Consider the following 16,789-nt stretch of genomic DNA (forward strand, 5'->3'; position numbering starts at 1 on the left):
ATATATCATTGTTGTGGTGGAAGAAAGGAGGCTCATGCTCATGTTTCTAGATAAGTGTGATGAATGAGGAGAGCATTAGGAGAACTGCGGGGGTATTACAGAAAGAACAGCTACGAAAAGCCTTGTTAGAAGATCTTGAAATGTCAGCAAATAAAACTATAATAGGGATTCAAATTATTAGGGGTTGATACTGCATGCCTTGACTTAGAACAAAGCAGTCCGTTTTGTAAAATGGTGCAACATTGTGCACCATTGATGAATGCAAGCCAAAAAACTAGCGTGGAACCCAGTGTTGAAACCAGCAACTTGGTACAGAGGAGGTTATGTTCACAGAATAAGCTGCCATAATAGACATATATTCTTTCTTTTGGAATACCCTCCCAAATTAAAAAAAAATTCACAGAGGGTTTTACATGGGACTATTTCTTGGCAGTGCGCAGCAACTTCGTAGAGACTCCACTGGTTTCTTGGCAACTTCACTGTGATGATAGGCCTCCAGGAAGTCACTGTGCCCTGCCAAGAAAGGTTTTGTCCAGCACACAACCCTACAAAGTGTAAAATGAACTGCTAGTTTGTAGTTTGCGGTTTTGCTGGGATTAAACAGGACATAAAATGTTAATTTGTTGGATTTAAAGGTGCTTACTGGCAGATTTGGTTATCTTTGATCAGAGCATGCAGCCATCTGGTCACTGACCAGCTTCCTCCTGAGCAGTTTAGGTTGAATTGTTTTGAAAGCACTGGAGAAATCAAAATAAGTGATCCTTGCAGTATTTCCAGTGTCCTCCAGGTGAGACAGTGATATCTGCAGTAGGTAGATGACAGCATCATCCACCCCAATGCCAGGCTGGTATGCAAACTACAGGGGATCCATGTAAGGGCTCACCAGGGGACGGAGATGTTTCAAAAGAATCCTCTCAAGTGCTTTAATCAGGTGAGAGGTTAAAGCCACAGGTCTGAAGTGGTTGAGCTCCTTGGGGCACAAGGTCTTTGGGACTGGAACCACACAAAAAGTCTTCTTGTAAAGTCTTGAAGTCTCTTCCTATTACAAAGGAGGTAAACACATATGAAATTCAAGAAGTACAACTGCGACACATTTGATTATGATGCTTAAATAAACCATTAGAACTATTTTGAGTATTCAATATGGTGTCATCCTTCAGTCAGTAGCACTGTGGTAATGTGGTTTGTCCACCAGTCATAAGAAAGCAAGATAGTTACTCCTAATTGACACACATGTCTAATGTAGATTAGATTTGGCATGTCAGGTAGCTCATCCACTAAAGGAAATCACCATTCATTTCCATCATTCTTAATGTGACACACTCAATACTTTAAATGACATGAGGAACAAATGTGATTTCTTGCCCATAGAGCTCATACACTAACTGAGTATAGCAAACACAGTGACAGATGGCCAAATATGGCATTTGTGATCAAGACAGGTCATGTGGCCTACCGCTTATTGGATATTGACTGGGATTCTCCAAAGAGTAGGACGAATTGCCAGTAGTCATGACGGGACTTATAAACAAAACAGGTAATTAGCGCCTGGCAGTGAATGAATACAACAGGCAACATGTTACATGAAAAGCTGCATCTCAGCAGGACAGGCATGAGGCAAAGGAAAGCACTGCTGCGTTCAATCCTTCTTCCTACTGTTTGTCATCACTGGACACACTGTGCCTGAAAGAAATGTTGTTCAGCCATATGACAGTCTCTAGCTCTGTGATGTAGGAATAAGATCATGAATCTTAATTTTCCAACTAACATCCAAGTAATTTAATTATTTATTAAAACTTATAGCCATATGCAAGCACACATTCAAACAAGATTTTTAATGAGCCTCTTAACATAAACGAAACTTCTGTCTTTTGATATTTTTCTATGATCATTCTGTGATGTTTCACATATTTGTGATGGATGCTGCTGTTAAATGAAACTTGTGGATTCCAGTGAGGCTGAAAAACAACTGTACTTTTTCATCTTTGGCAAGGAGTTTGAAGCTGTGCAGGGTCAGTGGAACATGCCAAAGAGAATACTATCGTTTCTAAAATAAATTGATACTTGTACAAATTTAGCACCAATATTACATGATATAGAGAGAAAAAAGCAATTTCCTATCTGCACAAAAGATAGGTATTTTTATGTGAATTGTTGTTGATCTTACCCTGTATTCACAAGTCCAAAAGTGAAGCCAAGACATTTGGATCGCCTCCTGGTGGTTGGCTACAGTATCGGTCATAAATTCCACCCCCTCCATGTTAGCAGAAGGGACATGAGCCAACACACTAAGTACACATCAAATACATTTTTCACAAAGATGAATGACATTTTACGTAGTTATTATCTACCTGCTAATTTTTCTGACAAATTTGTTTTTAATCAGTTAGTTTAGTTCTTTTTAATTATTTTAACGATATAAAAAGGGGGTGTGGCGTCATGATTGACAGCTGTGACAGCGCTCAGATCTCTGTTCATAGACATGTATACGTATGTCTATGCCTCTGTCAGGCTGAGGGGGCGTGTCCCGCGGGTTCATCCCGCGCTCCATATGAAATTAGAGAACCAATCAAAAGCGACATTTAGCCCCGCCCCCTACTGCAGGCTGCAGACGGCTACACTTGGAGACGACAGCTCCCGAACAGGAGATATAAGTAAGACGTGGAGATACCTCGTCCACACGTATATTTAATTAAATAGTGTAAAACATTATTTTCCACTCGTCCCACTGATAAAATCCATACATGCACACAAATTGAACCGACGTTTCCTACATCCATTTGGAGGCTGCTTGCTAACCAATCAGTTGATAATGTCACATTAAGTTTATGGAGAGCTCTTTGCTCGGTTAATATGTAATTTAGTACATCTTTAGCAAACTTAAATGTCATTATTGGACTACAGAGTGCAGTTTACTTTGTAGGCCTACTAGCCTATGGTGAAAAAGTACTTCACCTGTTAGTAAAATTACCCATAAACATGGTAAGTAGCTATGGCAAATGAGCTAACTTAAGACAGCTAGCTACCGAAGCATAACAAGTGCAACATTAATGATAAAGTGAAAACATACTGAATGGTGAATCGCGCCGTTTTTGTGTGAAGGATCAGATGATAATGGCGTCCTTTGCTCTGTGCAGTATTTAAATTTATATGAGAAAATAAAAGGTACGTTACATGTGTGATGCTTTTAAAGAGTGCCTGATACATTGTTTCTTATATTCCATGATTAAATGGACATTGTAATTTCATTACCAAATTCAAGCACTATGTAGTTTCTACTTTAATAACTGAAGTACTTTAAAAACATATATATATATACACAGTATATATGTGAGAGTTTTGCCTGAAGCACTTGAGGGGTGTTTTCATGTTCATTGAGTCCAGAGCTGGAAATAGTCTATATCCTTAAAAGGGGCTTTCTGTTTTATGTTTCTGCCCTCTTTGTATCCAGTAAAGGACTGCGTTGGAAGCGGGATCCTTCTTTGTAAGACCTATCCAAAGTTTGTTCCTGTCTTTACCGGTAAGTGATTTGGATGATATCTTTTTGAGAAAGTAACTACGTGGATGTCCTGTCATGATTGTTTATGTTACGGAGTACTGGCAAATTCAGCGTGACATACAGTGTATTGCTAATCATAACCAATATGGGTCATTGTACTTCCAATTTAAAAAGGCCATGTGATGAAAATAGAGTAGAAAAGCAGTTTTACAAATGCTGTGAATTTGACACTGCAGGAACACGTAATTGTACAGTAGATAGCACTCCCAAGTGACTCCATAAATGCCTTTTGATTAAAGTAACAGGAGCGTTCCATTAACAGCGTTTGCCAAATCAACATCTTGTGGTAATTATGAGCATGTTTCCAAGAGCAAATGCTGTGATGGTGGCTAGATAGAGTCTGCTGATAATTACACAGTGGATAATGGACGGAGGGTAGTAACACATTGCAGGAGGTGCTGGACCCAATGGGCCATGATAATTAACCAAAATCTTAATGACACTGGGCAAAACGACCCCCCCCCCCAACCCCCACCGACTCGTACATGATAAATATTTAATGTTTCATTACAATAATGATGGGAATGCAAAATGCCAAACCACTAACTGTCAAACTTTTGCAGCGGATGCCTTGTAATTAGAGGAAACTCTGACTGTCTTAACAATTTCCCAATGCAGCCTCTGCCAGCATTTAGCACTCCCATGAAGGACCGGTGACAGAAAAGAGAATTGTGTGTAGAACAGAGCTGAACTGCATATTGAAGAATTTACCATTAATTCAGTACTTGGCATTCAGTGTGTGTGAATATTTATCATTTTGACAATTAAGGAGACAAATCACAGGCCTACTTAAAAAGAACACAGTCCTTTTTTGTACATATATTCAGGACATTCTTCATCTGCAAATGAGCCAAAGTTTGTTTTTCCCCTGGATATACAGCTCTATTATGCAACAGGAACCACCATCTATTACCAAAATAATATAGCGTTCACTTTTTTGTCACAGTTGTGACCAGAGGGACAAGTGAGAGGGCATCTGATAAAAATGACAAAGTGAACCACAGTGATCTTATACAAACACATTAGTCAAGTTATTTTGACCATCTCACCTCTGTGTAAGCTTGCTCTACACAGCTGAGAAATCCCAGTTCATCCTGGCTGCTTTAACCCACATAGACACCAGAGGGAGCGGTGATCAATACACTGTACTTGGCCATCATTATCAAGACTTATATCCCTTCAGCTCAGGGCCCATTAAATCAGAGGACCACATTCTTCCCGCCTAGTGTCTCACCAAGACTCTTGAGTCACATTAAGGTCTGATTTACACATTTTTAATGACAGGCCACCCTTAATTAGCTGATGGCGCAAAAACGCAGCAATTGCTGAAAAGGATGACCATCAAGACTCAGGAAGATGTTTGCTTCAGGCCGTTCACAATCTGTCATCCATATCAAGCCAGCCAGCATCACATTGCAAAAACAGCTTCCTCTGGTGGCTGTGGCCATATCTCATATGTTGAGAGATGCCAGAGGCAATAATGAATCCCTCCTGAGATGCCTGCTTCTCTTGCAACAATTCAGGGCACCAGTTACATGAGACTTTTGGTCTGCAGCAAGGCCTGTAACCTCTCTTTCCTGAGTCATTTGCTGTCAAACAGTGGACTCTGATGACTTCTCCCTCTCTTGTTTTGGTCACAATCCATTGGTCCCAGCCTGAGAGGCTCCCAATATCATTAGCAAAAAAATAATTTGGTTAGTTTAATGGAGTGACTTAGACTAACAAGTTGTTGCAACAAGGGTACCCTGAAGTGACTTGAGATGTAGTAGCGGCTGCTCATTAGCTCCTTGCAGTGTTATTACAGTTAGGCTCATAAGAAACCTGCATAATATCTATGCACGGCTGTAAAAGAGAGACAGCTGATAAATTGCATAATGACCAGATTAGCAATATGTCACACTAAGCCTCTGGCAAACGGCAAGGGAATTGGGAAGATTCTACCCTGTGAGATGAGAAAGATATAAATAGAAACCTTGAAGCATAATTTGTCAAGTTACATGAGCAGAAATGCATTCCCCCTTTCCACCCTACCCTAAATATGTAAAGGCCCCTTTGAAGATTTCATCCAGTCATTATGAAAATGGTGATGCTTCTGTAAAAGCATTGACAAATATCTAGTTTAAAGGTCACATTCTTTTGAAAACTTCTAGTTTGCAATCTTCATTTCATATTGGCTGCAAATATGCTGCAGGACATAGTGATCTTTTAGTGAGTCATAGAAAAGCAAACTTTGGTCATTGCAATGCAATGTTCTATTCTATTAAACAAAATGGCTGTGTAAAATTATCATTTCAGCTCTTTCAAAGATAGATGTGAGAAAAGTGGAAAAGTTAAACTAGGGGTGGAATTGGATCTTGCACTGTAGTGAAGGTCAATGGGCTGGCTGGAGACATTGGCCATCAATAAAGGTGCAGAGCCATAAAATGCAACAATTACAATCTGTATCAACATAATTAAATAAATGGAGAAACTTTTCATCAAGGGCTTCAGTGGTACTGGTAGCTATAGCACGCACTAGGCTAGGGCAATGACTTCGCAAAGGGCCACAGATATTTGTAGTAAGTTTGCTAAATAAAAATGTATAAAAATATTTAATATTTTTTGATAATACTGACACATGACCATGGCATGCACACACAGACACTTTTTTTTATAGTCATCCTTGTTTTTGTTGAAAAGGACATAATCATCACAAGCATTTTGAAGCTAATATTCTATACTTCCGTACATGTGTTACTTGTAGTGACTTCTCTGCCCCTGAAGAAACAGGTGCAGATAAACACAAGAATAGAAAGTAGAGCTGGGCGATAAATTGACTTGAATTAAATAAATTGGACAGTGTTTAATATTGTAAAACGCCTTTTCCTTTTAACTTGGGTAATAATGGCACAGACCCCCTTCCGTTTCACTGAGCTCCTGTGGTTCACAGTAAGGCCCTCCCTCCTTAGAGTTCTCTTCAGACAAATGTAAAATATCAACATGGCATCATGTGCTAATAAAAGTGGGAAGTTAATTTCCAAAAAAAGGCTCTGTCTCCTTGGTCGTCTAGAAGTGGTTTGGTTTTGTAACATCTTTGGGCAAACCACTGTCCACTGTTAAGTTTTTCTGTGGCAGATAAAGGCAGCAGCATGAATAATTTATTCCAGCATCTCAAACAGAGGCATGCAACTGAGTCGGACCAGTGTGAGTTGCACAAGACAGCACCAGAACCCCCAAAATACCTGCTGAAAAGCAGGCAACATTAAGAGAATCATTTTCACATAGTGTCCCATATGAGAAGAAAGAGCCCCGGTGGAAAGACATTACAGATGCTGTGGGGTTTAATAAGATGTGATGCCCATACAGTTGAAAAGCCTTGGTTCATCCACATGCTGAATACAATCATTCCCAGATCACAAGATGCAAGTATTTTGTTGAAGTTGTCTTGTCAGATCTAAACAACAGCACAAGTGAAGAAATTGCAAAGCAGCTGTCATTGTAGTCCACTACAACAGACATCCAGCAGACCTGCTAAGCTGTTCAGATTTTTGCATAACAAGCACATATTTTGACATCAAAGCAGAAGGCAGAATGCAGATAAGAGTTGTTAGTTTAAGGTATGCAAAAAGAGGTCACCTGTCTTTTTTTAAAACATTTTTCACACCTAATAAATGGGTAAATATAGCCAATCAAGACATTAAGTTGGCACAATTGTTTCTTCTCCTACCAATAAGCTCTAATGATCAGCGACAGTTTGCCTCGTGTAATAGTTTTTAATGTCAGTCATGCCACATTGTGTGGACCTGAAAGTTGCTACAGGGAGCCTCCCAAATTTGTAAAGCCCATATATTTATATTTGTATGTCATGCTCTCAGATATTTCTGCTTTCTTTGTGAGATTAGATTGGAAAGTCCAATCTAAGAAATGAGCTATAGGACTCACAAGTATGATGTACATTTGACTGACAAAAGAAACCATGAATGCTTGTGATTCAATACTGCTAACTACTAAACAGATTATCACTAACTCCAGACCTACAGAACATGTTGCTGTCTTTCCAATCACTGAATTGCTGACACAGACCTTTTCATTATTTTAACCTTACTAGTATGCAGTGTAGATGCAACATAGCCAGTAGTAAATTTAGGGAAGGCTTAGCCACCTGTACCCTCCGCCCTTGATTACATGTACACGAGAAGTAACCTGGGCAGCCTTTCACTGAGAACACTTTGAAGTGAGGAGAGGAAGAAAGGAAAAGTAACCATGAGATATTGAAACAGTGTGTGTGTGTGTGTGTGTGTGTGTGTGTGTATGTGTGTGTGTGTGTGTGTGTGTGTGTGTGTGTGTGTGTGTGTGCGTGAGCAGGCACGTGCATGTAAAAGGCAGAACAGGCCTGTGTGTGTGTCCTGGCAATGTGTAGTTTATAACTGAGCTTACACTAAGAAAATTTCAAGGAAAGGAAGCATCCCCATTTCATTAATTACACAATATGCAAGTAGGGATGTGATTGCTTCTGCAGTTTCAAAAGCTATGTTCATATTCAGCCTGTATTGTATTACGTATCATACCATTAAATAATAGTTTTATTGACCAGCTCTAAAATATTTATTTCACCATAGCGACAGAATAGTGTGTTAAGGCTGGTTAGGGTTTTACTGTACATCTATGTTTCATTATTTTTTCAAATATGCTGAAAATTATATTTTCAAAAATCAAATATGCTTAAAATTCGATTATTGTAGAGGTGTAAACAATAGAAACCATTATAAATTATGGCTGCAACAATAAACCGATAAAAATTCATTATTAAAAGTGCTTATGTTGTTGAGCAGATTACTTGTCATGTAGAGCTGAGCTCAGCTGGTATTTATAAACTAGTGAAACATGGAAGAGGCAGAAAAAACGGTCCGACCAAAATCTTCTAAGGTGTGGGAGCACTTTACACTATTAAGTGTGTGTGGCATCTTACTGGCGTTGGCACGGGATGCGAGCTCACTCACACACAAAGACACAAAACAAAACGAAAAGCGACCGGTTTTCTATCGTTTATTTGCACGTCATGTCAGTGATATGTCACCGTGTGGGTCATTAACCGTGTTGCAGTGGGCGCCCTCTTTCTAGTTTGTAAACAAGCAGGCTTCAACCTGCTGAGAATATCCCAGGCAGAAGATGGGGAGAGGAGCAGAGGTAGGTTGACCACAAGTCACTACACTGAAAGCCTAGGATAGGAGGTGTTTGAAAAGACGTTTTCAAAGTAGCAAAAATAAAACAGCAAATACAGTACCTAAGGGCGCACTCACACTAGGCCCAGTTGTTCTGTACCGTGCTGAAGCACGAATGTCCCTCCTCCCCAGTCCCCTGCTGGCCCGCACTCTCAAGCACAGTTGCTTTGCAAAAACGTATAGACAGTTTACTCTCATAAAACATGCACAGGTGTGTGTTCACGTGCTGTGCGCTAGTAACACAGCACAGCCAATCAATTAACACAACGCACTATGATTAAAAAGTGCAAGCTTGTTCTTCTGAGTCATGCCTGTGTAGTATGCAGTACTAGATACGTGTGTAAAGCAAAAGCAGATGTACTGATTCAACTCTTTACTCCAGTAAAAGTCAGACTTAGCTTAATGACTTTGAAGTCGCCAAATGACTTACTTTAATGAATTTCGTTTATTCAATGCAGATTTGTAAAATATTACTTTTATGAGGATCACAGTCACAGACAATAAACTTAGCATTTCATAATTGTGGTAACAGCGGTGCAGCAGATGTAATGAAGTCCATGCAGCACGCTGGATGCAAACTAATAGTAAGCATATAGCCTATTCATTATAATGTGGATGGACATACATTGAGTTATTTTGCCTTAATAATATTTTAATATTATATTTATACATATTTACTTGTTTATTTTACATTAATGGTCTTCAGACACTAAATTTACACGTCTCGTCTTTGACCTGGAGACATTCCGGCGTACCAGTGCTGTGAAATTCTGTCTGGAAATGTCCTAAATGTTTCAGCTCTGGTAACTTAATGACAAATACAGTGACCCTGTCACAGATAAATTCTTGGACATGCCGTCACTGATGGACCCCGGGCTCCGGACAACTTAAATTTACTATGACTAGGTGGAACAAATTAAGAAAAGAGCTGTCGCAGAGCTGATGTCTCTACCCGCTGACAAAATCACACCACAGCCTGGCTCAGCTGTTCAGGTGTGCAAAGATGAAGCTCAGCCTGAGCCGAAGAAGAAAAAACCACCAAGCTTCTTCAAAAAAGAAGTGACATCTTCCTCCCAGTCAGAGGCAGGCAAAATTGAGACTGAGCTGGGAACGTACTTGTTCCTTGACACAGACCCACACACTGATCCACTTCAGTGGTGGAAGCAAACTCCCAAGTCTCAGTGATCTGGGCAAGAAATACCTCTATCCCTGATGCAAATGCCCTATCAGAGAAGGTTTGAGTTGGGGTGGGGCATTCTAACATGCTACTGGGTATACCTCTTGTGTTTGTGGCAAAAAAAAGTGTAAAAAAAACTCAATGATCTTAAAAAAAGTAAAGTTTCGTGAAAGTTAGTGTAAGGTGCTGCAGCTATGATTGTGATTGTGCACAGGGTACAGGGGGCTTACGGTAGCCAGGTGCACTGCTTTTGATTTCGCAAGGAACAAGCTTATTTGAGGGATCAGGCTGACTGGATGCTGACTGCCTTATGGTGTGAGGTGATGTCTTTCCCTGGGGCTCTCAGGAACTGAAGTTGAGGTGGCACTAAATGGTGTGGGGATGCAATAAGGCTCGCCCTGGTTTTAAGTACAACAGCTTCGTGACCAGAGGAGTTGGAATGGAGTGTCTGTTAAAACCTGAAAACAGATGTCATGTTTTTAGAGTTGTATTGTTATATTCTAAAGTCTTTTTCAGGTGTTTGCATTGGTTCGGGGGGATTACCCTGTGACAACATTACAATTTGGTGCTGTGAGCAGTCTTTCTTGGTGAGTGGGTTGCAGAGTTACTGTAACAGTTGAAGAAACAGTGGCATAGGGGAAGATATCTTCCAGATTAACATGGGACACGCTACTGTCGAGCATCCTTGGTCTGTGGCAGTGCTTCAGCTTTGGTCATCATGCAATGTCTCATCAGAACTTGCAGCATAAGGTTCGTGAATTAAAGGAGTGAGGTTGGTGGGCAAAATGGCAGATATGGAGAAATTGCGTATGCAGAATAAACATTTAACCGCACAGCCGTATGGGGCTATAAACCCTGATACACAGGAAATAAGTGAGTCACCTGCTGAAGTTTCTGCTTCCTCCTTGTCTCTACCCCCTGGTGAGGTAGGTATCTTCTTTGGACTGGGTTGATGAGCTTGAGAATTCTGTTAGTTGAGATATCACAGATACAAGGGTAAAGCTGCCTATATTTACAACCATTTGGAAGAGAGGCTCAGCAGGAGATAAAAGCATTTTGCAGTTGAGTTGAGGTAAAATCCTGAATTGATGTTAAAAGTGCTATGGCCACCTACCTTCTCTTTTACAGAAAGTAGAGGGGAGGGGAAGGCGTTGAGAGAGTATTCTCATGCATTACTTTTCCTGTCTGCAGAAGTGAGCTGCTGTGAGGGGGGTGATAAATTGAGTGGGGAGGAGTCAATTAAACATCTGCATTCAAATGAACTAGTCTTACTAGTCTAGTAATTATCTATATCGACTGATATGAAACACGTTTATTGTGATACATTTTTCAGCCATATTGACAAGCTCTACCTGTTTTTAGGAGTACATTTTATTTTACTGTGAACTGACTCGCCTTATAAGACACTGCATTTCAAGTGGTTATAAGAAGGAGGGTTTACACCTTATTAATCCTGTTAAGCAAATTCATCCTTTTTTGTGTGCTTTCATTAATCATTTCTATTGTTAAAATAAAACTAAAAATGATTTCAATAATTCCTTTGTCTTTTGTAGTTTGTTTGTAAAGAAATAATTCCTTCCAACTCTTTTTATTGGGATTTTTCAGCAACATGACATACAGTGATAACGGACAGTGAGAAAACAGAGATGGCTATACACCAATATGCTCAAAATCCTCTATGCCCAAACCCACCCACGAACCCACCCAAATCAGGTCAGAACCAAACAGGGACAGACGACACATTTCGATAAACTTGTTTCATGTAATATGTCATATGCTTTTATGCATTTTTTTAAATGATAATTCTGCACTTTTTGAGGAAGACACTGTAGCAGTGTTCATTTTGTCAGCTATTTTTAAATTTACTTTTAGTCTTAATAATCCCCTTATTATTTTTTGTCATATTTAGTCCACCATATCCTTTTTTTGTGTGTGTCACATTTTAGTCGACTAAAAGAGGACCCAAAGTATTTTAGTCTAGTTTTAGTCCATGATACTCATTTTAGTCTTTGATTGTCTTTTTCAGTTTTTGAAAGCAGATTAATTTGCACCCGACAGGAAGTCATACACAGAATCAGCATAAAACCATTTATCTACTGTACGTGGCTACTGAACACAATGGGAGCACAAAATCAAAGAAAATGACCAAATCAACTTAATTTGAACAAGTTAACAAAATCGGACTGTTTAGTTGTTCTGCTACTGCAGTAATTATGGTAGCATGAAGGCACTCGTTTGGATTTGATTGGGCTGCCGTAATTACTGTATCAGTGAAACTTAATTTAAAAGGTGGATTGCTTGCCGATGCTCCGATGCTGTAACGATCGTGGTGGGGTAGGAGGATGCCGGGGCAGAGGACGCAGCAAAACCGTGGTGCAGCCGTTCCGTGGTGTCCCTGGGTAACATTGTTCCTTATGGTGTCACACACGTCACCCTGAAATGAGCACAACACAGGAAGTAAAACTAACTTGCATCCAATACATGCTCTTTTTGGATTGTAATTTAGAAGGAGAGAAACTATATAATATTTTGTCCCCTCATTTAAAAAAAAAAAAAAATTAAAGTATTTATTTAATGAAGTAGATTTAGTCTAGTCTTTTTTCATGTTAATTTAGTCACAGTCAGTGTTTAAGGACAGTGGTGATGTCCCGTCATGGAAAAAACTATTGTTGACGAATATATTTCATCAAGTCTCGTCTGATGAAATTAACACTACACTATAGATGGTAGACTAGGTCTTGTTCTGCCTTCTGTTTGCTCTGTATTCTGGTAATGAAGCTCACTTCAGGTTGGTTGGTGTGCATCCACTTCTCAGAGGAGCTACACCCTTACATTGCTGCATCACCAATTGGTCTAACCATTATTTATAAACTTTCTAAACTGTCTTTTTTGTGCACTTTCACTAGTCTACACTTCGCCTGTTTAATCCCTGTTGTAGTAGTGGAAATAGTTAGTTTCACTCCCTGGTGTCAGTGGAGCTGCTGTGTTTCTGTTCTCTACAGGGCAACAAATGAAAAACGTGTGTGTTCCAGTGACGTTGCAAACAAGCCAAGTCATGAATTTAGAACAGCATATTGGCTAGAGGGGAGCTGTTTAGAAAGTAATTACATCAAAGGCTGTTGTGGGAATATTTGCCACACAAAAATTGCTGCTGATGATAAGCAAGGCCCCACAAGGCAGTAATTAGGGACTCCTGCCTTATGGCCAGTGCATTGTGGCTCTTTCTCATGCTAAATAATTCTTACATTTATAAACCTGCCAATGTATAGGAGCTACAGTGGGGGCTGAAATCTGTTAGCGTGATTGCCTGTCATGCCTCACAATAACAGCAGCTCACTCACCGACCCTCTGAAACATGTTTAAGTATGTCGTTTTAATGATAACATCGTTTTGTGTGGAAAGTGGATTTGTATCTTGCACTTATCTATCAGCAGGACTCAAGTGTTTTGGATGGTTTCTATGTTGGAAACTTCCTGGATGCTAACTCCCCACTTTATCTCTGTAGTGAGGGGAGCTGTGAAATACCACAGTATTATCATATTTTACAGTACTGTAGAGACAAATCTTTTGGTCAGTGCTGAGATGCTCATGAACTCTCTTTGTACCTGCCCGGACTATGTTTAGCCTCTAATGGTTGAGGGTTGTATTGAGGGTTGAGTATGTATTTTTCTCAGTGTCTATAAGTTGCATCTGCAATGTGTAGCTACATCCCCTAAGCATATATAGTCTGTCAGAGGGTGTTGACCTACATAGTCACTGTCAAGTCAGCAGAGGTGGGTTTGGAGAGCCTTGTGTAGTTGTGGTTGTCAAGAAATGGTTGCTCATCCTAATTGTCCATCAATGTGCTGTTTTAAAGGGGTTGGTCAAGTCTAGCATGCCATGGAACATGTTAGGCCTTTGTTCACAGACGGGTTAGAAGGTAATACAGTGACTAAAACAATGTCTACAGAAAGCAGAAATTTCATCCTCACCATTCTACCATCCTCTGTTTACCCCCATACAATTCATTATTGCTGAAACAACTCACAATTGGTAGTGAGTCGTGACAGTCAAGACATTAAGCTAAGACAATATTCATTTACAATTTGACAAATGCAAGTTATGCTTTGTTTAACAACAGAAAAGTATAAATGAATATTATCAAATTGCAAACTTCAATTTGTCATGAGGTGAGTTCATCACCCAACATTATAATTGAGCAGCACCCCAAATATGCAATGTGGAAAGATGATGCCCCTTTAATATTTGATTGATGTTTTAGACTACATTTAAATTCCTGTCAAAATGTTTTAAAGTAGTGATGCACACAAGGCAATGATATATTTGCACTTTAACTACAAGTACACTAACTTACATTTGTTTACTAAAGTGATGAAAAAGTTTCAGTTGGTCACACTTGGGTACATTTACATATGCACAGTAATGCTACTGCAGAGACACTGAAAGAAAAGGAATACAGTGTAGTTAAGGCATTTATAGTCCATAATTTTATAAACTGACAGGCTGCCATAATAATCCCATTTGCACAACATAAAATATGATTTTAATTATCCACAGGAAATAGTGTGGAGTTATGCTTAATGAAAAAAGCAATGTGAGATCTTTCAGGAAGCTCAATATGCACTGATCCCTATATAATCTGTATGATTTCACATTTTACCAAAACTTGTTGCTTTGTTGGAAGATTTAATTGAGGTTTCTATGCTGTCTGAGACGTGATTAGGAAACACACACCACTCTGTCAAATTAAAGAATGGAGATTCAGGGCACATATTATTCATGCTTTAACCAAACCTAAAAGGAATGGTTCCTGACAGTTAAAGTAGTGAAGGATGGATTACCAGTATCCCTGGCTGGGACACTTGAGGCTCTGTGTGAAACTGTCTATCAAAAGTAATACCTGGATAAGCATCTATCTGGGAAAAGTGTAGGCTAAGCGAGCAGATTATTTTTGTGAACAGATAACATTAATCAAAAATTTACTGAGTTAAATTGGAGAGTCTAAATGTATACATTAAGCAATTAGAGTAAACAACACATTTACACAAATTAAAATGTAAAAATGTGTCAGTTTGTATTATTTTAAAACTGTTGGATCTAAATAATAAAAGCCAGTGCAGACTCTGTGATATGTGATATTGTACTAATAGTTGCTTTCCTGTGGTAACTTCTATTTTGGGTAATTTTGTAGATTGTTGTGTTCCTTAGCTACAACAACCTTTTATTTATGAGGTTGATGGCTTTATTTTATTTATAGATTATTATAAATACATATGGTGGGTATCATGGAAAACAAGAGTTTTCTGGTCTGGGGTGGAAGAAATGGAATATATGCATAGGGAGTGGGTCCTCCTCCACGCAGCCCACCATGTTTGTACAGTAGCCCAGCACAGACCAAACCAAACACTGCCTCTATAGAGGGCTTTTTATTTTTTACGAGTTTTGCCTTCACCATAGGTTCTCGCTTGGAAAGGGAGGGCAAGGGGACGGGTATTCATTTGGTTGTAATCCTCAATCCCAACAGTTCTGAACTACCCCTTGATGTGCTGTCACAACAGGAAGAAATAAAAATATAGAATATGTAATTTAAGATAATTCAGGGTCTGAATTAGCGTTGTGTATGTTAGGCTTAGTATTGTCTGTAGATATGAAATGATATGTTGTATTAGTTCTGATTTGTCACCATTATACGTTACTTGACCCTAATAATATACGTCCCAGTATTCCATCCTTGGGTAATTTTATCTGTCTATGCTTCAATGGCAGTTTGGGCTATAATTAGATAATAGTATATTGTGTGTGCAACCCAACATATACTGTACATGTAATAGCATTTAAGGTTTTTCATTTAGTTGACCATAAAACTTGATGAAGCATCATTTTATGACTCTTTCATCTGTGCTTTCCACCATACTTGAAACAGACTCTTGTCATCATTGCAATTAAAACATGGCTACAAACATGCTGCATACAAAGATTACAAAACATTATTAGTTTTAAGTCCAGTGGCCAAGTAAGTCTAGTGTTATATAAAAAAGATACAAGTTGGACATATAGTTCTGAGTCTGTGAATGGCAAAATCAATGTTGCATTTAAACTTACATGTTATAATGTTTTGTTCATTTGTATGAAAATAGGAACAAGTATTGTTTAATTTCACAGTTGGTGAGCATAGTGATACAGTAATAGCAAAACAGATATGCATTACAATTATATTTACTTTTTTTTTTTTAAGAAATCAACATGTACCTTATTTAACAAAAAAATTATTATTATCTTGCATTAGTATGTTTGTTTACAAGGTGTGTGTGTGTGTGTGTGTTCATGTGATACAACGTGCATATGTGGAAGTGGAATTGGGAACTGTGCACAGAAGCAGATGTTTTCTCACGGGGTGTGTGGCGAGCTCTGCAGTGTCTGGAAAAGGATGCACGCTGTGCTCAATATAATTGGCGCATGTGTTAAAGCCAATCCTTGTTGAAGTCCCTTGTGCCGTTTGTTATCCTGCATCCATACCGTCTTCCTTGTGGACTGGAATCCAGGTCGTTGCACTGCAGACATTGTAACTTGCCCATAGTGACAAAAGGGAATACAGGAAGACGGATTACACTCAAAGACACTGTTATTCCCAAACCACTGGCTCGTTTTGAGCTCACCATTTCCTGCTTCTGTGAATCTGTACATTGATCACGTTTGTGTTTGATTCTTGATGCCGTGAGTGAAGCCATAGAAATAATAAGGGTTTCATGAGCACTTTTTCTGGAACAAACGGAAGCGAGAAGACACATTTATCTCATTATCTCCCTGCAGCCCAATAGAATTCACTAAGGCAAGTGATCCAATTTAACATAT

This window comes from Scomber japonicus, chromosome 1 (assembly GCF_027409825.1).
Source record: "Scomber japonicus isolate fScoJap1 chromosome 1, fScoJap1.pri, whole genome shotgun sequence".
In the NCBI taxonomy this organism is placed as follows: Eukaryota; Metazoa; Chordata; class Actinopteri; order Scombriformes; family Scombridae; genus Scomber; species Scomber japonicus.